Below are 19,433 nucleotides of genomic sequence, written 5' to 3' on the forward strand. Positions count from 1 at the left end.
CTTACTATACTGTGACGTTTTTATGACTTTTTATGCCTTATCATACTATGACGTTTTTATGACTTTTTATGCCTTACTATACTGTGACGTTTTTATGACTTTTTATGCCTTACTATACTGTGACGTTTTTATGACTTTTTATGCCTTACTATACTATGACTTTTTATGCCTTACTATACTGTGACGTTTTTATGACTTTTTATGCCTTACGATACTATGACTTTTTATGCCTTACTATACTGTTACGTTTTTATGACTTTTTATGCCTTACTATACTATCACGTTTTTATGACTTTTTATGCCTTACTATATTATGACTTTTTATGCCTTACTATACTATGACGTTTTTATGATTTTTTATGTCTTACTATATTATGACTTTTTATGCCTTACTATACTATGACGTTTTTATGACTTTTTATGCCTATGACTTTTTATGCCTTACTATACTGTGACGCTTTTATGACTTTTTATGCCTTACTATACTATGAAGTTTTTTTGACTTTTTATACCTTACTATACTATGACGTTTTTATGACTTTTTATATCTTACTATACAATGACTTTTTATGCCTTATTATACTGTGACATTTTTATGACTTTTTTATGCCTTACTATACTATGACTTTTTATGCCTTACTATACTATGAAGTTTTCATGCCTTACTATACTATGACATTTTCAGGAGTTTTTAATCCTTACTATACTACGACGTTTTTATGACTTTTTATGCCTTACTATACTGTGACATTTTTATGACTTTTTTATGCCTTACTATACTATGACTTTTTATGCCTTACTATACTATGACGTTTTTATGAGTTTTTATGCCTTACTATACTGTTACGTTTTTATGACTTTTCATGCCTTACTCTACTATGACTTTTTATGACTTTTTATGCCTTGCGATACAATGACTTTTTATGCCTTACTATACTGTGACGTTTTTATGACTTTTTATGCTTTACGATACTATGACTTTTTATGCCTTACTATACAGTGACGTTTTTATGACTTTTTATGCCTTACTATACTACGACGTTTTTATGACTTTTTATGCCTTACTATACTATGACGTTTTTATGACTTTTTATGCCTTACTATACTATGACTTTTTATGCCTTACTCTACTATGACTTTTTATGACTTTTTATGCCTTACTATAATATATCTTTTTTTTTACTTTTTATGCCTTACGATACAATGACTTTTTATGCCTTACTATACTGTGACGTTTTTATGACTTTTTATGCTTTACGATACTATGACTTTTTATGCCTTACTATACTGTGACGTTTTCATGCCTTACTATACTATGACATTTTCAAGACTTTTTATGCCTTACTATACTATGACTTTTATGCCTTACTATACTATGACGTTTTTATGACTTTTTATGCCTTACTATACTATGACTTTTTTATGACCTTTTATGTCTTACTATACAATGACTTTTTATGCCTTATTATACTGTGACGTTTTTATGACTTTTTATGCCTTACTATACTGTGATGTTTTTACGTCTTTTTATGCCTTACTATACTGTGACGTTTTTACGTCTTTTTATGCCTTACTATACTGTGACGTTTTTACGTCTTTTTATGACTTACTATACTATGACTTTTTATGCCTTACTATACTACGACGTTTTTATGACTTTTTATGCCTTACTCTACTATGACTTTTTATGACTTTTTATGCCTTACTATAATATATCTTTTTTTTGACTTTTTATGCCTTGCGATACAATGACTTTTTATGCCTTACTATACTATGACGTTTTTATGCCTTACTATACTATGACTTTTTATGCCTTGCTATACTATGACGTTTTTATGACTTTTTAATCATACCTATACTATGACATTTTTATGACTTTTTATGACTTACTATACTACGAGTTTTTATGCCTTACTATACTATGACTTTTTATGACTTTTTAATCATAACTATACTATGACGTTTTTATGACTTTTTATGCCTCACTATACTATGACTTTTTATGCCTTACTATACTATGAAGTTTTTTTTGACTTTTTATGCCTTATCATACGATGACATTTTTATGACTTTTTATGCCTTACTATACTATGACTTTTTAATCATAACTATACTATGACGTTTTTATGACTTTTTATGCCTCACTATACTATGACTTTTTATGCCTTATTATACTATGACATTTTTATGACTTTTTATGCCTTACTATACTATGACGTTTTTATGACTTTTTATGCCTTATTATACTATGACGTTTTTATGACTTTTTATGCCTTATTATACTATGACTTTTTATGCCTTACTATACTGTGATGTTTTTATAACTTTTTATGCCTTACTATACTTTGACGTTTTTATGACTTTTTATGCCTATGACTTTTTATGCCTTACTATACTGTGACGCTTTTATGACTTTTTATGCCTTACTATACTGTGACGTTTTTATGACTTTTTATGCCTTACTATACTATGACTTTTTATGCCTTACTATACTGTGACGTTTTTATGACATTTTATGCCTTACTATACTATGACGTTTTTATGACTTTTTATGCCTTACTATACTATGACGTTTTTATGACTTTTTATGCCTTACTATACTATGACGTTTTTATGACTTTTTATGCCTTACTATACTATGACGTTTTTATGACTTTTTATGCCTTACTATACTATGACGTTTTTATGATTTTTTATGTCTTACTATATTATGACTTTTTATGCCTTACTATACTATGACGTTTTTATGTCTTTTTATGCCTTACTATACTATGACTTTTTATGCCTTACTATACTGTGACGTTTTTATGACTTTTTATGCCTTACTATACTATGAAGTTTTTTTGACTTTTTATACCTTACTATACTATGACTTTTTATGACTTGTTATGCCTTACTATACTTTGACGTTTTTATGACTTTTTATGCCTTACTATACTATGACGTTTTTATGACTTTTTATGCCTTACTATACTATGACTTTTTATGCCTTACTATACTATGACGTTTTTATGACTTTTTATGCCTTACTATACTATGACATTTTTATGACTTTTTATGCCTTACTATACTGTTACGTTTTTATGACTTTTTATGCCTTACTATACTATGACGTTTTTATGACTTTTTATGCCTTACTATACTATGACGTTTTTATGACTTTTTATGCCTTACTATACTATGACGTTTTTATGATTTTTTATGTCTTACTATATTATGACTTTTTATGCCTTACTACACTATGAAGTTTTCATGACTTTTTATGCCTTACTATACTATGATGTTTTTATGACATTTTACGCCTTACTATACTATGAAGTTTTTTTTTACTTTTTATGCCTTATCATACGATGACATTTTTATGACTTTTTATGCCTTACTATACTATGACTTTTTATGCCTTACTATACTGTGACGTTTTTATGACTTTTTATGCCTTATTATACTATGATGTTTTTATGACGTTTTATGCCTTACTATACTGTGACGTTTTTATGACTTTTTATGCCTTGCGATACTATGAAGTTTTTATGACTTTTTATGCCTTACTATACTGTGACGTTTTTATGACTTTTTATGCCTTGCGATACTATGACTTTTTATGCCTTACTATACTGTGACGTTTTTATGACTTTTTATGCCTTACTATACTATGACGTTTTTATGACTTTTTATGCCTTACGATACTATGACTTTTTATGCCTTACTATACTGTGACGTTTTTATGACTTTTTATGCCTTACTATACAATGACGTTTTTATGACTTTTTATGCCTTACTATACTATGACGTTTTTATGCCTTACTATACTATGACTTTTTATGACTTTTTAATCATAAGTATACTATGTCGTTTTTATGACTTTTTATGACTTACTATACTACGACTTTTTATGCCTGACGTTTTTATAACTTTTTATGCCTCACTATACTATGACTTTTTATGCCTTATTATACTATGACGTTTTTATGACTTTTTTATGCCTTACTATACTATGACGTTTATATGACTTTTTACGCCTTAATATACTATGAAGTTTTTTTGACTTTTTATACCTTACTATAATATATCGTTTTTATGACTTTTTATGCCTTACTATACTATGACATTTTCAAGACTTTTTAATCCTTACTATAGTACGACGTTTTTATGACTTTTTATGCCTTACTATACTGTGACGTTTTTATGACTTTTTATGCCTTATCATACTATGACGTTTTTATGACTTTTTATGCCTTACTATACTGTGACGTTTTTATGACTTTTTATGCCTTACTATACTGTGACGTTTTTATGACTTTTTTATGCCTTACTATACTATGACTTTTTATGCCTTACTATACTGTGACGTTTTTATGACTTTTTATGCCTTACGATACTATGACTTTTTATGCCTTACTATACTGTTACGTTTTTATGACTTTTTATGCCTTACTATACTATGACGTTTTTATGACTTTTTATGCCTTACTATATTATGACTTTTTATGCCTTACTATACTATGACGTTTTTATGATTTTTTATGTCTTACTATATTATGACTTTTTATGCCTTATTATACTATGACGTTTTTATGACTTTTTATGCCTTACTATACTATGAAGTTTTTTTGACTTTTTATACCTTACTATACTATGACGTTTTTATGACTTTTTATATCTTACTATACAATGACTTTTTATGCCTTATTATACTGTGACATTTTTATGACTTTTTTATGCCTTACTATACTATGACTTTTTATGCCTTACTATACTATGACATTTTTATGACTTTTTATGCCTTACTATACTATGACGTTTTTATGACTTTTTATGCCTTATTATACTATGACGTTTTTATGACTTTTTATGCCTTATTATACTATGACTTTTTATGCCTTACTATACTGTGATGTTTTTATGACTTTTTATGCCTTACTATACTTTGACGTTTTTATGACTTTTTATGCCTATGACTTTTTATGCCTTACTATACTGTGACGCTTTTATGACTTTTTATGCCTTACTATACTGTGACGTTTTTATGACTTTTTATGCCTTACTATACTATGAAGTTTTTTTGACTTTTTATACCTTACTATACTATGACTTTTTATGACTTGTTATGCCTTACTATACTTTGACGTTTTTATGACTTTTTATGCCTTACTATACTATGACGTTTTTATGACTTTTTATGCCTTACTATACTATGAATTTTTATGCCTTACTATACTGTGACGTTTTTATGACTTTTTATGCCTTACGATACTATGAAGTTTTTTTGACTTTTTATACCTTACTATAATATATCGTTTTTATGACTTTTTATGCCTGACTATACTATGACGTTTTCATGCCTTACTATACTATGACGTTTTCATGACTTTTTATGACTTTTTAATCCTTACTATACTACGACGTTTTTATGACTTTTTATGCCTTACTATACTGTGACATTTTTATGACTTTTTATGTCTTACTATACAATGACTTTTTATGCCTTACTATACTGTGACGTTTTTATGACTTTTAATGCCTTACTATACTATGACGTTTTTATGACTTTTTATGCCTTACTATACTATGACGTTTTTATGACTTTTTATGCCTTACTATACTATGACGTTTTTATGATTTTTTATGTCTTACTATACTATGACGTTTTTATGCCTTACTATAATATATTGTTTTTATGACTTTTTATGCCTTACTATACTATGACGTTTTCATGCCTTACTATACTATGACATTTTCAGGAGTTTTTAATCCTTACTATACTACGACGTTTTTATGACTTTTTATGCCTTACTATACTGTGACATTTTTATGACTTTTTTATGCCTTACTATACTATGACTTTTTATGACTTTTTATGCCTTACTATACTATGACTTTTTATGCCTTACTCTACTATGACTTTTTATGACTTTTTATGCCTTACTATAATATATCTTTTTTTTTACTTTTTATGCCTTACGATACAATGACTTTTTATGCCTTACTATACTGTGACGTTTTTATGACTTTTTATGCTTTACGATACTATGACTTTTTATGCCTTACTATACTGTGACGTTTTTATGACTTTTTATGCCTTACTATACTATGACGTTTTCATGCCTTACTATACTATGACATTTTCAAGACTTTTTATGCCTTACTATACTATGACTTTTATGCCTTACTATACTATGACGTTTTTATGACTTTTTATGCCTTACTATACTATGACTTTTTATGCCTTATTATACTGTGACGTTTTTATGACTTTTTATGCCTTACTATACTGTGATGTTTTTACGTCTTTTTATGCCTTACTATACTGTGACGTTTTTACGTCTTTTTATGCCTTACTATACTGTGACGTTTTTACGTCTTTTTATGACTTACTATACTATGACTTTTTATGCCTTACTATACTACGACGTTTTTATGACTTTTTATGCCTTACTCTACTATGACTTTTTATGACTTTTTATGCCTTACTATAATATATCTTTTTTTTGACTTTTTATGCCTTGCGATACAATGACTTTTTATGCCTTACTATACTATGACGTTTTTATGCCTTACTATACTATGACTTTTTATGCCTTGCAATACTATGACGTTTTTATGACTTTTTATGACTTACTATACTACGAGTTTTTATGCCTTACTATACTATGACGTTTTTATGCTTTATTATATTATGTTGTTTTCATGACTTTTTATGCCTGAATATACTATGATGTTTTTATGACTTTTTATGCCTTACTATACTATGAAGTTTTTATGCCTTACTATACTATGACTTTTTATGACTTTTTAATCATAACTATACTATGACGTTTTTATGACTTTTTATGCCTCACTATACTATGACTTTTTATGCCTTACTATACTATGAAGTTTTTTTTGACTTTTTATGCCTTATCATACGATGACATTTTTATGACTTTTTATGCCTTACTATACTATGACTTTTTATGCCTTACTATACTATGACATTTTTATGACTTTTTATGCCTTACTATACTATGACGTTTTCATGACTTTTTATGCCTTACTATACTATGACGTTTTTATGATTTTTTATGTCTTACTATACTATGATGTTTTTATGACTTTTTACGCCTTACTATACTATGAAGTTTTTTTTGACTTTTTATGCCTTATCATACGATGACATTTTTATGACTTTTTATGCCTTACTATACTATGACTTTTTATGCCTTACTATACTATGACGTTTTTATGACTTTTTATGCCTTATTATACTATGACGCTTTTATGACTTTTTATGCCTTACTATACTGTGACGTTTTTATGACTTTTTATGCCTTACTATACTATGACGTTTTTATGCCTTACTATACTATGACTTTTTATGCCTTGCTATACTATGACGTTTTTATGACTTTTTAATCATAACTATACTATGACATTTTTATGACTTTTTATGACTTACTATACTACGAGTTTTTATGCCTTACTATAGTATGACGTTTTTATGCTTTATTATATTATGTTGTTTTCATGACTTTTTATGCCTGAATATACTTTGATGTTTTTATGACTTTTTATGCCTTACTATACTATGACGTTTTTATGCCCTACTATACTATGACTTTTTATGACTTTTTAATCATAACTATACTATGACGTTTTTATGACTTTTTATCCCTCACTATACTATGACTTTTTATGCCTTACTATACTATGACGTTTTTATGACTTTTTATGCCTTACTATACTATGACGTTTTTATGACTTTTTACGCCTTACTATACTATGAAGTTTTTTTGACTTTTTATACCTTACTATAATATATCGTTTTTATGACTTTTTATGCCTTACTATACTGTGATGTTTTCATGCCTTACTATACTATGACATTTTCAAGACTTTTTAATCCTTACTATAGTACGACGTTTTTATGACTTTTTATGCCTTACTATACTGTGACGTTTTCATGAGTTTTTATGCCTTCCTATACTGTGACGTTTTTATGACTTTTTATGCCTTATCATACTATGACGTTTTTATGACTTTTTATGCCTCACTATACTGTGACGTTTTTATGACTTTTTATGCCTTACTATACTATGACTTTTTATGCCTTACTATACTGTGACGTTTTTATGATTTTTTATGCCTTACGATACTATGACTTTTTTATGCCTTACTATACTGTTACGTTTTTTATGACTTTTTATGCCTTACTATACTATGACGTTTTTATGACTTTTTATGCCTTACTATACTATGACGTTTTTATGATTTTTTATGTCTTACTATACTATGACGTTTTTATGACTTTTTATGCCTTACTTTACTATGACGTTTTTATGACTTTTTATGCTTACTATACTATGACGTTTTTTTGACTTTTTATACCTTACTATAATATATCGTTTTTATGACTTTTTATGCCTTACTATACTGTGATGTTTTCATGCCTTACTATACTATGACATTTTCAAGACTTTTTAATCCTTACTATAGTACGACGTTTTTATGACTTTTTATGCCTTACTATACTGTGACGTTTTCATGAGTTTTTATGCCTTCCTATACTGTGACGTTTTTATGACTTTTTATGCCTTATCATACTATGACGTTTTTATGACTTTTTATGCCTCACTATACTGTGACGTTTTTATGACTTTTTATGCCTTACTATACTATGACTTTTTATGCCTTACTATACTGTGACGTTTTTATGACTTTTTATGCCTTACGATACTATGACTTTTTATGCCTTACTATACTGTTACGTTTTTATGACTTTTTATGCCTTACTATACTATGACGTTTTTATGACTTTTTATGCCTTACTATACTATGACGTTTTTATGATTTTTTATGTCTTACTATACTATGACGTTTTTATGACTTTTTATGCCTTACTATACTATGACGTTTTTATGACTTTTTATGCCTTACTATACTATGACGTTTTTATGACTTTTTATGCCTTACTATACTATGACGTTTTTATGATTTTTTATGTCTTACTATATTATGACTTTTTATGCCTTACTATACTATGACGTTTTTATGACTTTTTATGCCTTATCATACTATGACGTTTTCATGACTTTTTATGCCTTACTATACTATGACGTTTTTATGATTTTTTATGTCTTACTATACTATGATGTTTTTATGACTTTTTACGCCTTACTATACTATGAAGTTTTTTTTGACTTTTTATGCCTTATCATACGATGACATTTTAATGACTTTTTATGCCTTACTATACTATGACTTTTTATGCCTTACTATACTGTGACATTTTTATGACTTTTTATGCCTTACTATACTATGACGTTTTTATGACTTTTTATGCCTTATTATACTATGATGTTTTTATGACTTTTTATGCCTTACTATACTGTGACGTTTTTATGACTTTTTATGCCTTGCGATACTATGACTTTTTATGCCTTACTATACTGTGACGTTTTTATGACTTTTTATGCCTTACGATACTATGACTTTTTATGCCTTACTATACTATGACGTTTTTATGACTTTTTATGCCTTACGATATTATGACTTTTTATGCCTTACTAGACTGTGACGTTTTTATGACTTTTTATGCCTTACTATACTATGACATTTTTATGACTTTTTACGCCTTACTATACTATGAAGTTTTTTTGACTTTTTATACCTTACTATAATATATCGTTTTTATGACTTTTTATGCCTTACTATACTATGACGTTTTCATGCCTTACTATACTATGACATTTTCAAGACTTTTTAATCCTTACTATAGTGCGACGTTTTTATGACTTTTTATGCCTTACTATACTGTGACTTTTTTTATGACTTTTTATGCCTTACTATACTATGACGTTTTTATGACTTTTTATGCCTTACTATACTATGATGTTTTTATGACTTTTTATGCCTTACTATACAATGACTTTTTATGCATTACTATACTGTGACGTTTTTATGACTTTTTATGCCTCACTATACTATGACGTTTTTATGACTTTTTATACCTTACTATACTGTGACGTTTTTATGACTTTTTATGCCTTACTATAATACAACGTTTTTATGACTTTTTATGCCTTACTATACTGTGACTTTTTTATGACTTTTTATGCCTTATCATACTATGACGTCTTTATGACTTTTTATGCCTTACTATACTATGACTTTTTATGCCTTACTATACTGTGACGTTTTTATGACTTTTTATGCCTTACTATACTATGACGTTTTTATGACTTTTTACGCCTTACTATACTATGACGTTTTTATGACTTTTTATGCCTTACTATACTATGACTTTTTATGCCTTACTATACTATGTCTTTTTACATTTTCATGCCTTACTATATTATGACGTCTTTTTACATTTTTATGCCTTACTATAACATTTTATGCCTTACTATACTATGACGTTTTTTTTTTACATCTTTATGCCTTACTATACTATCATGTTTTTTTTACATTTTTATATCTTACTATACTATGTCATTTTACATTTTTATGCCTTACTATATTATGACGTTTTTTTTACACTTTCATGCCTTACCATACGATGACGTTTTCTTCCACATTTTTATGCCTTACTATACTATAACGTTTTCTTACATTTTTATGCCTTACTATACTATGACATATTATGCCTTACTATACTATGACCTAATTTGACCTTTTTTTTATCTTAATATACTATCATGATATTTGAGTTATGGCTTATGCCTTACTATATTATGAAGTTTTATTTTGTCTATACTACAACATTTTATGCCTCACTATGAAGTTTTTTTTACTTTTCTATGCCTTATTATACTATGACATTTTTTATGTTCTTCATGCCTCATTATACTGTTTCCATACTTTTTCATAGTATTGCATTTTCTGTTATTATACCTTGACATGTTTATAGCTTACTATCCATGCCATTTCAATCAGGAGAGACTAATTTGTGTGAACAAATAAACTTTTATTCCCATGTGCAATACGAGAGAGGAAAAGTGCAGCGACTAGACCCTATCGTGATGTCATCATATGTGTTTCATAAACTTTGCATAGGAAGCCCCCTCGGGTCTAGACACTAGTGCTGGTCCTGGAGGTAGGAACAGGAGCAGCTGCATATCTCGATGTGATGTGGAATGATGACGAACTTGGCCTGACTGGATATGAAGAGTGGAGGTGGATGGAGTAGAGGATGTCGCAGCAAACGCACTGAAATGACAGCTGACAGCAGAAGAGAGGAGAACAAATTTTAAATTACGACATGGACAACGTGATTGGCTGGTTGAGATTGTAGTGAGAACTGATTCGTTGCCGAATATCTGAAGTCAGCTGATTACAAGGAGTGAGGCGAGAGAGGACATTTTTGTGACATACTATACTATGATATTTATATATATTAGTACAATATATAATTTTCATACTTTACTATCATGACTTTTCAATACCTCACTTTACTCTGATTATAAATTAGCCTTGTGAAACCGTCACTTCCGACTCTGCTGTGGGCATTTGTCATTACTTTGACCATGATAAATCAAAAATAATGAGCAGATTAAAACAAACTGAAACAAACAATCGACAGTTTAGCATGTTTGTGCAAGCAACAGAATTAAACAAACACAGGGTTTGAAGTCATACTATTTTCATGCAATTTTTTCCCTTCAGAATCTATACTTCTAGCTGGTATGTTAGCTTGTCAGTATTGACTCCTGCTGTAAAAACCCAGTAAAATGGTAAGAATAATTTAGTGACAGTAACATGATAAACATCTGATAGTGAGGTTTCACTAGTTAGCTGTCTCCTGCTGTAGATGATTAGAAACAGTAGCATAGTTAGCCAGTTGGCTGTTTCCCACTCATTCTTCTCAAACAGATTAAGACCCCTCCATCACAGTTACTGATGCATTACTTCTACGCCATGTAATTTCATAATTTATATATAAAAAAAATCCTAATTTGACCTGGGTCAGCCATAAAACTAATTTAGGCTACGCTACTAGATAACTAAACAAGCTAAAGATAGTGAGCTAATGCCGGTTAACAACAGCTAACTCACTACCAATTGTGTATTATTTTTCATTTAAATATGATTTTGTGACCTCTCTTGCTAACATAAGCTAACAAAGTTAGTTTGTTAAGATCCATTAGCATAATTTAAAGCTAAAAACAGCTCTGAATCACTGACACACAATTGTACAAAGGTGTTGAAATGATAAAGCCCAGCAGATAGCCCTGCCCCCACCATCATAGGTACTATGTCCAGACCAATGTCAATTTCTACAATTTTTATCTCACAACGACTGCTTTAGTTTTATGTGTTGTTATACTTCTCAGTTTTATCATTCTTTAATTGTGAGTGAGATTGGCAGAGTAGAGCTATTGTGCCAGTAATAGTGTAAGGAAAGCTAGCATGTTAGCAGTTAGCTTCATGCAAAAGAGAAACTGATAGGCATGTTTCTATGTAGCTGCACCTCCCAGAGTTTTCTGAAAGAAAAGCTTGGTTTTCAGATCTTCTCAGTCTTCGTAGTAGAACTGACTTTTCATCAACATGAAGCAGCAAACAAGCAGAGATGGTAAGTAAAATCATGAAAACACCACAAGATTAAAGATATCCAGAACCTTCTGTAATCAGTGTTGGTGGACTACATTAATTTCATTTCATCTTAAATCAGTACAAATATTTGGTGACACTTTATATTAAGTCAGTAGTTTATTTAACTTTTTCCAGCAAGTCAATATGGTTAACAAGAATTAGGTTTCCTTGATGGATGTCACTACGAATAGTTAAAAAATAGAAATGGAATAAGATAGAGATTAATCCGATACCTTTCAATCTTTTAATTTTGGTGATCTTTGAAATGTTGAATGATTGGAAATAAAAAGAATTTAACTTAATATAAAGTGCTACCATGTTCAATTGTCAACATGTTGGATGTATTTTTTGATTAATTTTGAAGTGAATCCATCACAGCAAAGTGACTACCATATGTCTACCATGACAAGATGTGGACTAATATCACAAACATACACTTTAAACTGTGGGAATCAAGAGAAATTTAAAATAGCTGGTAAAAGGACCACAGCACTGAAGATTTAGCTAGCTTAAAGAATAGAAATGTGTGGGCTTTTAGATAAAATCACTGATCTATCTGTGGTGTTGAAGCTAAAACAACAAAATGAGACTGAAGGCTCCACTTGGACAAAAGAAAATTTTGTTTGCATTTTATTTAATACTTTCTTTCCTCCATATAATGCTTCAAATAAATCAAACTAGTTTTCAAGCACACCATTACGTCACGGTTTAGTAAGATCATTACACAGATCTCTGACTTTCCAATATCTGATATTTCTGACTGGGACCCTCCTCGACCAATTAAATTCTTTGTCAACTGTTAGTGAAAGGATATTTTCAGCTGGATGTTGTTTAAATTTGCGTGTAACCATCCACAACAATGGCAACTGTTGTAGGCAGACAAAACATCACAAACCCCACATTTCCTGAGGCTTGTTAGATAATATTATTAGTCACTGACGTCCTTGGCTTTGCGAAATCCAATCATCCCACATGAAGCAAATTTCTCCAGACACTCCACTGTTCGAGCCAGTTGTGTGTCTACAATTATTTACAGACAAACACGATGAAAATGAAGCGTTTTCTTCCAAAACTTATTCTACCCACGTTATGAAAAATAAAATGGGGGAAAAACTTCAAGAAAAAAAACCTCCTCAGACTTCAAGTTCACATCCTGCACAGATGATGATTAAGCAAATTTCTATTGCAAACTGTGCCATGATTAGCAACCTAGCGTCTGAATCTTGACATTACAAATTTCCATATCATCAAGGGTTGAATGTTGTAACGTCCGCATTTCTCGGTGGATGTCATAAAAGCTTCGTTTTGTGTGGAAGTGAGCTACTTGACAAGTTTTGGTCTGACAGAAGAATGTGAGGCTGAGTTGGCGTCCCATCAGATTTAAGAGTTTAATCAGCAGCTGGTTTGGGCTCCTCTGAGACTCAAACACATCAACCTGGAAACCTGAAAGAGTCTGAACTAAGAACACAGGGACAGCTGGGTTTGTTCTACCAACAGTTTCCCTTTGGATAGGAATGAGGTACAGGCCACAGTCATTACAGTCTAATGAGCCAAAACAGATGTGTATTTGAAGAGAGTGGGGTGAAGCTGGCAGTCCAGGTCTGGTGTAATCCGGATTAGTCTGGAGGTCTCAATCTCTGTGGTTTGTTCTCCGGCTTCACTCTGTCTTGTGGTTCCGGGATTTTAGTTCGTTGCTGGGGAAACGATCCAACACACAGGTCTTCCTTATCTTTGTCTTCCATATCTAACAAGGAGTTCCTTTCTGTTAAGGACTCAGGTGAAGTGGGGCATCCGGCTGCAGGTTCTGGAAGGAGACAGGGAACACATTTGGTTTTTGGTGGAGCGCATCAAAGTTTCTCTTTTCACACGGACAATTTTTTTTTTCTTCGGTTAAAATAAAGAAAACAAGCAAGAAAATCCAAATGGACAGACAAAGGTGACACAGAAAAAACACATACTTCTTTGGAAAGAGTTCAGTGATTATAGAATTGGACACTTGTCTGCTAAACCAACACAAGCCGAACACAAAACCCCATTGAAACCAATGAAATTCCTTCAAAGATGCGAGGTTAGATTTAGGCGACTAAATGACTTTGTTAAAGCTCGGAAAAGAGGCTGGTTCGGGTTATACATTGAAAAAGTCAACGAATCCTGTCTCAAACTCAAGTTAATGGTAAACCACCATCTTTCCCAAATTTTAACCAAGAGTGTTGAGCTGCGTAAATAAGGCTTTAGGATATACAAAACACTTTAACAGACTTGTCCTTTTGGGGAAGTTTCACTCTCTTTCTCTAGCGTTACGCATTTTTCAAACTGTGTTTTTATGATCCTTGTATCGGTGAGGCAGGTACTTTAACAAAGATTTGGTCTGTTTCTACATTGAAGACATCCAAAGACGTTTTGGACTTGGTTGACTAGGTAACCAAAGGGTTGACGAACTCAGCGACCATGCAATAAACAGTAAAGCTACAAGCAAGTGATAATGCAACCCTGTAGGAGCTGGTGGTACACGGATATTCTTCCACTCAAATGGAATATCTGATGTCTCCTCAAATATAAGCAAACCCAACTGTTTTTAACGTCAAATCCGGTAAAAATATCATCTTATATTTGAGCCAAAATGCTGCAGATACATTCAGTTTGAACACATAGTTTGCCAATCCTTTCAACAGGTGTTTCTTATGTTGATAAAAGTTTTAATCTGGCCGGTGTTGCGTTCCTCACAAAACCTATCCACTAATACATATTACTTAAATATGATGGAAGAGACGGTGTCAGTTAAAGAATGAAGTGATTAAAGGAGGTTCTGCACCAGCGTGGTTGTAGGTCGGCTCGAAGCATAAAATCTCATCACATTAATTTTGACTTGTTCAGTTACGGAATCAATGTTCAATGTTTCTGCTCCTTTATTTTAGAGTAAACTGCAGCCCAGTTCAGTGTGTTTGATGTTATTGGTTCAAAAGGATATTTTATGAATTTTGTGATAAGGTTGTTTTGATCTGATGACATTAGCAGCTGTACCGTAACATGTTTTCATGTGTAAACATTGCATATTCGTCCTTTCCACCCAGTTCCTGTGTTTTTGTTGATGGTGGGGTTCAGCATTCCTCCGTGCAACATAAGCCATATTTACCGCTTACGTGGCCTTTGCTACTTTTGTGCGCTTCATCCTTTTCCTCCTCATGAGGGTCACCTGAGGCCTCTTCAACCCTGCGATCAGCAGCAGCAACCTGGGCCGCGACTTGGTGAGCCAGCTTCTCAGTAGCGTCCCCTTGGGAAACCTGCAGGAGCCACAGCAGTTAGTCACAGCCAGGACATCAGGTTACATCTGGTCATTACTACTTTTCTACTTAGTCTTGGTTTATACAATCAAAAGACAACAGAAAGCCTTCCTCAACCTCGGAGTCCAGTAAACAAAACACAATTTTACAGTAAATTCAAATTCGACTTAAAAACCCTCAGAAAATGTCTTTTAGGTAACACTAATGGTTGTAAGGAAGGAAATATATAGAAATACCTCAACAACTCATGGACAGATTATCATGAATTTTGAATCGAACATTGAATTTCATTTCTCTGGATGAATTTGTCATTTGTCCAACTTTGGGTTATGAACAAATACCTGCCAAACTAACGACATTGCCATCAGCTCCAGCTGTACTTTGTGTTTACTGTTAATTAGCAAATCCTCCAGATCAGAGTTGATGTTTAACAGAAACATAATCCTCTCTGTGGTTCTGACAGTCACAGCTCGGTAGCGCAATCAGAAATGATCTGACTCAGCTTCACTGCCGTGATGGAGAACAATGAGAGAAAATGTTTTTGACTGTTGCTTCTCTCAAATCAGTTTCAAGCTTCTGTAAATAGATATTTTCGTCACAATGGACAGAAAAGAATGGAAACCAACGACTGACTGGAAAATAGGAGACACAATCAACTTAATATCAACTGCACGAAACAGGATGAAACATAAACACGACGATTTAGTAACTCAACAATATCTCTACACCCTGATCATGAACGCCAGCAGTTTCAACACCTCACAGTAACGTACTCAACTACTGTCTATCTCGACGTCTCGTGAGACACAGACAGTACGATCCTTTCAGGCGTGACTTCCGCGTTCGGCCAAATGTACGAACTTCAAGACTGAAAACTGAATCATGACGAATCGGACGACCGACCTTCAGGTTAGATACAAGACCCCCCCCATCCTCGATTTCAAACTTCTTTGTGGTGACGTTGATCATAAATACAAAACTACAAAAATAAGACACAACCTGTCATAAACCTGAATTATCAAAAGGATGTTGCCAATGGAAACCAACCTGCCAGGAATTAAGTTTGTTGAGACGTGTTTTCATTTTCGCAGCTGAGACACTGATGAAAAAATTAAGAGAAATATTTAGGGCTGCAACTAATAAAGTCATTAAATGTTTTGTGTCGTTCGACCAAAAGTCTAAACACAAAAACGCTGCAATGTAAGTAAGAAATCTGAAATCTCTCACATTTGAGAACCTGAAACCTGGATCAAATTTAGTCGTCAAATCTAAAAAATAAAAAGTTGTGAAAATGCCTGTCACAAACTCACACTGTGCGATCAATCATCCGAAACCAAATCGCATTGCATTGATCAGAAATAATTAAACGGTTACCAAAGTATCATGGCAGCAACAGAAGACGCTGATTTCCTAATGGACTCTGTGGCACTTTTGTTCATCGCTGTTATCTTTTAACTTTAAATCCAAGATTTGACGCCTTGCGGCCAACGAACCACCTGACCGATCACATCCACGCCTCCTTCTCTTTCAAACGAGAGCGAGCGCCAACTCTCGGGTGCAGCACCGACTTCCCCTCCCTTCAAACGGCCTCGGATTAGAGAGAGAGAGACAGTACCTCAACCAGTAACACTCCTCACCGAAGCCCCATGGCAGAGGTTTGTTTTGCGGCCTCCTTCAGACGCCCGGCTTCACATTCTTTGAGGAATGAACCGCAGCTTTTTTTTTTTTTTTTTTTTTAATGGCAGTGGTGTGAAAAGCCACGGCAGCTGCAACCTTTGTGTTTTTATACGAGTTGTGACCTGCTGAGCGCGATGGAAAACAGAAAAACCTCTCAATTGTTTGGACTTTGTGCTGTTCGAGCACACTGAGACCAGCCAGAGAGAAATCTAGCAACGTTTAGACGTGGAAGGGCCGTGCTGACGCCATTGTTGTCGCCTGCGGGGCTTGACGTTAAATGTAGCGAGGGTAACATTGTTTGTGTAGCTGACCCTGTGCCCCCCCCACCCTCACCCCCCCCCCCCCGCCCCCCTCTTTAGCCCTCATCCTCTTCATTATCCTCATGTGAATTAGCTCAGGTTTAGCTTCTTCTTCCTCTCCTCAAGTGCTCCTGGAGGGTCCTGAGGAGGAGGAGGAGGAGGAGGAGGAGGAGGAGGAGGAGGCATCTTGACTTTTAATTGAGATGATTTCTTCTCCTTCGTGTGCGGATCAGCTTCAAATCCTCTTCAGGGTCGACGGAAATTCAGGATCCAACATTGTTTCTCTTGCTGACCTCGTCTTTACCTTTCACTCTTTGGTCTTCTCTTGTTTTGTCTTCCTTTGTCTCGTCTTGTTTGGACTCTTCTTCTCTTGTTTTCTCTCGTTTTAATTTTTTCTTTTGTTCTGTCTTTTCTGACTTTTTCTCCTCTTCTTTTTCCTTAGTAGTTTTTCCCTTCTAGAAATCTTCCTCCTCTGTAGATCCATCTAGTAAAAGCAGGTTCAGTACCTTACCTTCTTGCAGCTCTTAAGTTCAGAAATCCTCGTCACAAAATCACACCATCCTGCTTTTGTAGCTCCTCTCTTCCCCCTGTTGTTTGTCTTGTCAGGTTTTCAATTTTTTTCCCCCGCTACCCAAGCCAAGCACCTCCTCCTCCTCCTCCTCTTCCACAGCAGACATCTTTGTTGTTTTCTGTTACTGACCGGTTGCCGACGTCCTTAGAGTCAGAGGAACCAGGTAACTTTGACATTCTCCTCGTCCGTCCGGCCTGTAGCAGCTAGCAAGAGGAGCTCACTCTTAATATCTGAGTCACCTAACAAACAAGCTGGCAGATCATCATCAGCAACGTCACAATCGCTCCCTTCTGTCCGTTCCAGCATGAAAAGAACCATTCATCCCAAAACTTAGTAATCCAGGTGAGAAGTTTATTTTCACAAACACTCACATGTGTCAGAGAATAGAGGTACTACTAAGTTGTTTTTCAGTGCAGCGGAGCAAACTTTTAAAAAAGAAAAAGAAAAAAAAAAAGCAGATTTTTACAAGTTTACGGCACCGACAAACCAAAACACTTGCCTTAGATTCATCAGGAGTCCAAGTTCTCACTGTGAGGCTGTGAAATACATCGAGTTTAAACCTTTTAGAAGTGGAACATGGAGTCCCGGTTGATGTTATCCACATCCAAGCTCTCCATCACCTCCACTCCTCACCTTAGCACACAACTTAGCAGTACTCTACCTCCGCTCCCTACCTCTGCACAAGGAACACAACAGAAAACAGTCCTTACCAATTGACCCCACACATTTGTTAGGTTATGCCCCCGGCGTCCCTGCAGAGGCACATATATGATCCCTGCTGCAGTTTTTTCCTCCCACACTAGAAGGTTCAGCCAGGATGCAAAAACAAATCTGCTAAATAATAGGAGGCCATGAACTGGGAGGGTGAGGGCGGGAGGGGGGGGGGCTTTAAAAAGGAGGGTCCACTCAGCACTTCTGACTGCGAACGGCAACGGGTGATCCTGGGACACACAGCCAATCAGGGAGCAGACTTCACCTGTTGCCATGACGCCCGGCAGTGACTGGTATAAAAAGGTGGTGGTGGTGGGGGGGGGGGGG

The 19,433-nt window shown here is 33.4% G+C and overlaps 1 long non-coding RNA gene across 2 annotated transcripts; it reads right to left on the reverse strand.

Moving 5' to 3' along the window:
- Positions 1 to 12,635: 12,635 nt before the first annotated feature.
- On the reverse strand, positions 12,636 to 19,212 carry LOC130164673 (uncharacterized). 2 transcript variants are annotated; one of them, XR_008826643.1, is made up of 3 exons: positions 19,106 to 19,212; positions 15,701 to 15,848; positions 12,636 to 14,371 (listed from the first exon to the last, which is right to left on the reverse strand). It is a non-coding gene; the product is annotated as an uncharacterized LOC130164673 (long non-coding RNA). The 2 variants fall into 2 exon arrangements; XR_008826642.1 differs by lacking the exon at positions 19,106 to 19,212 and adding an exon at positions 17,223 to 17,870.
- Positions 19,213 to 19,433: the final 221 nt, after the last annotated feature.

The sequence above is a fragment of the Seriola aureovittata genome, chromosome 3, assembly GCF_021018895.1.
Source record: "Seriola aureovittata isolate HTS-2021-v1 ecotype China chromosome 3, ASM2101889v1, whole genome shotgun sequence".
Lineage (NCBI taxonomy): Eukaryota > Metazoa > Chordata > Actinopteri > Carangiformes > Carangidae > Seriola > Seriola aureovittata.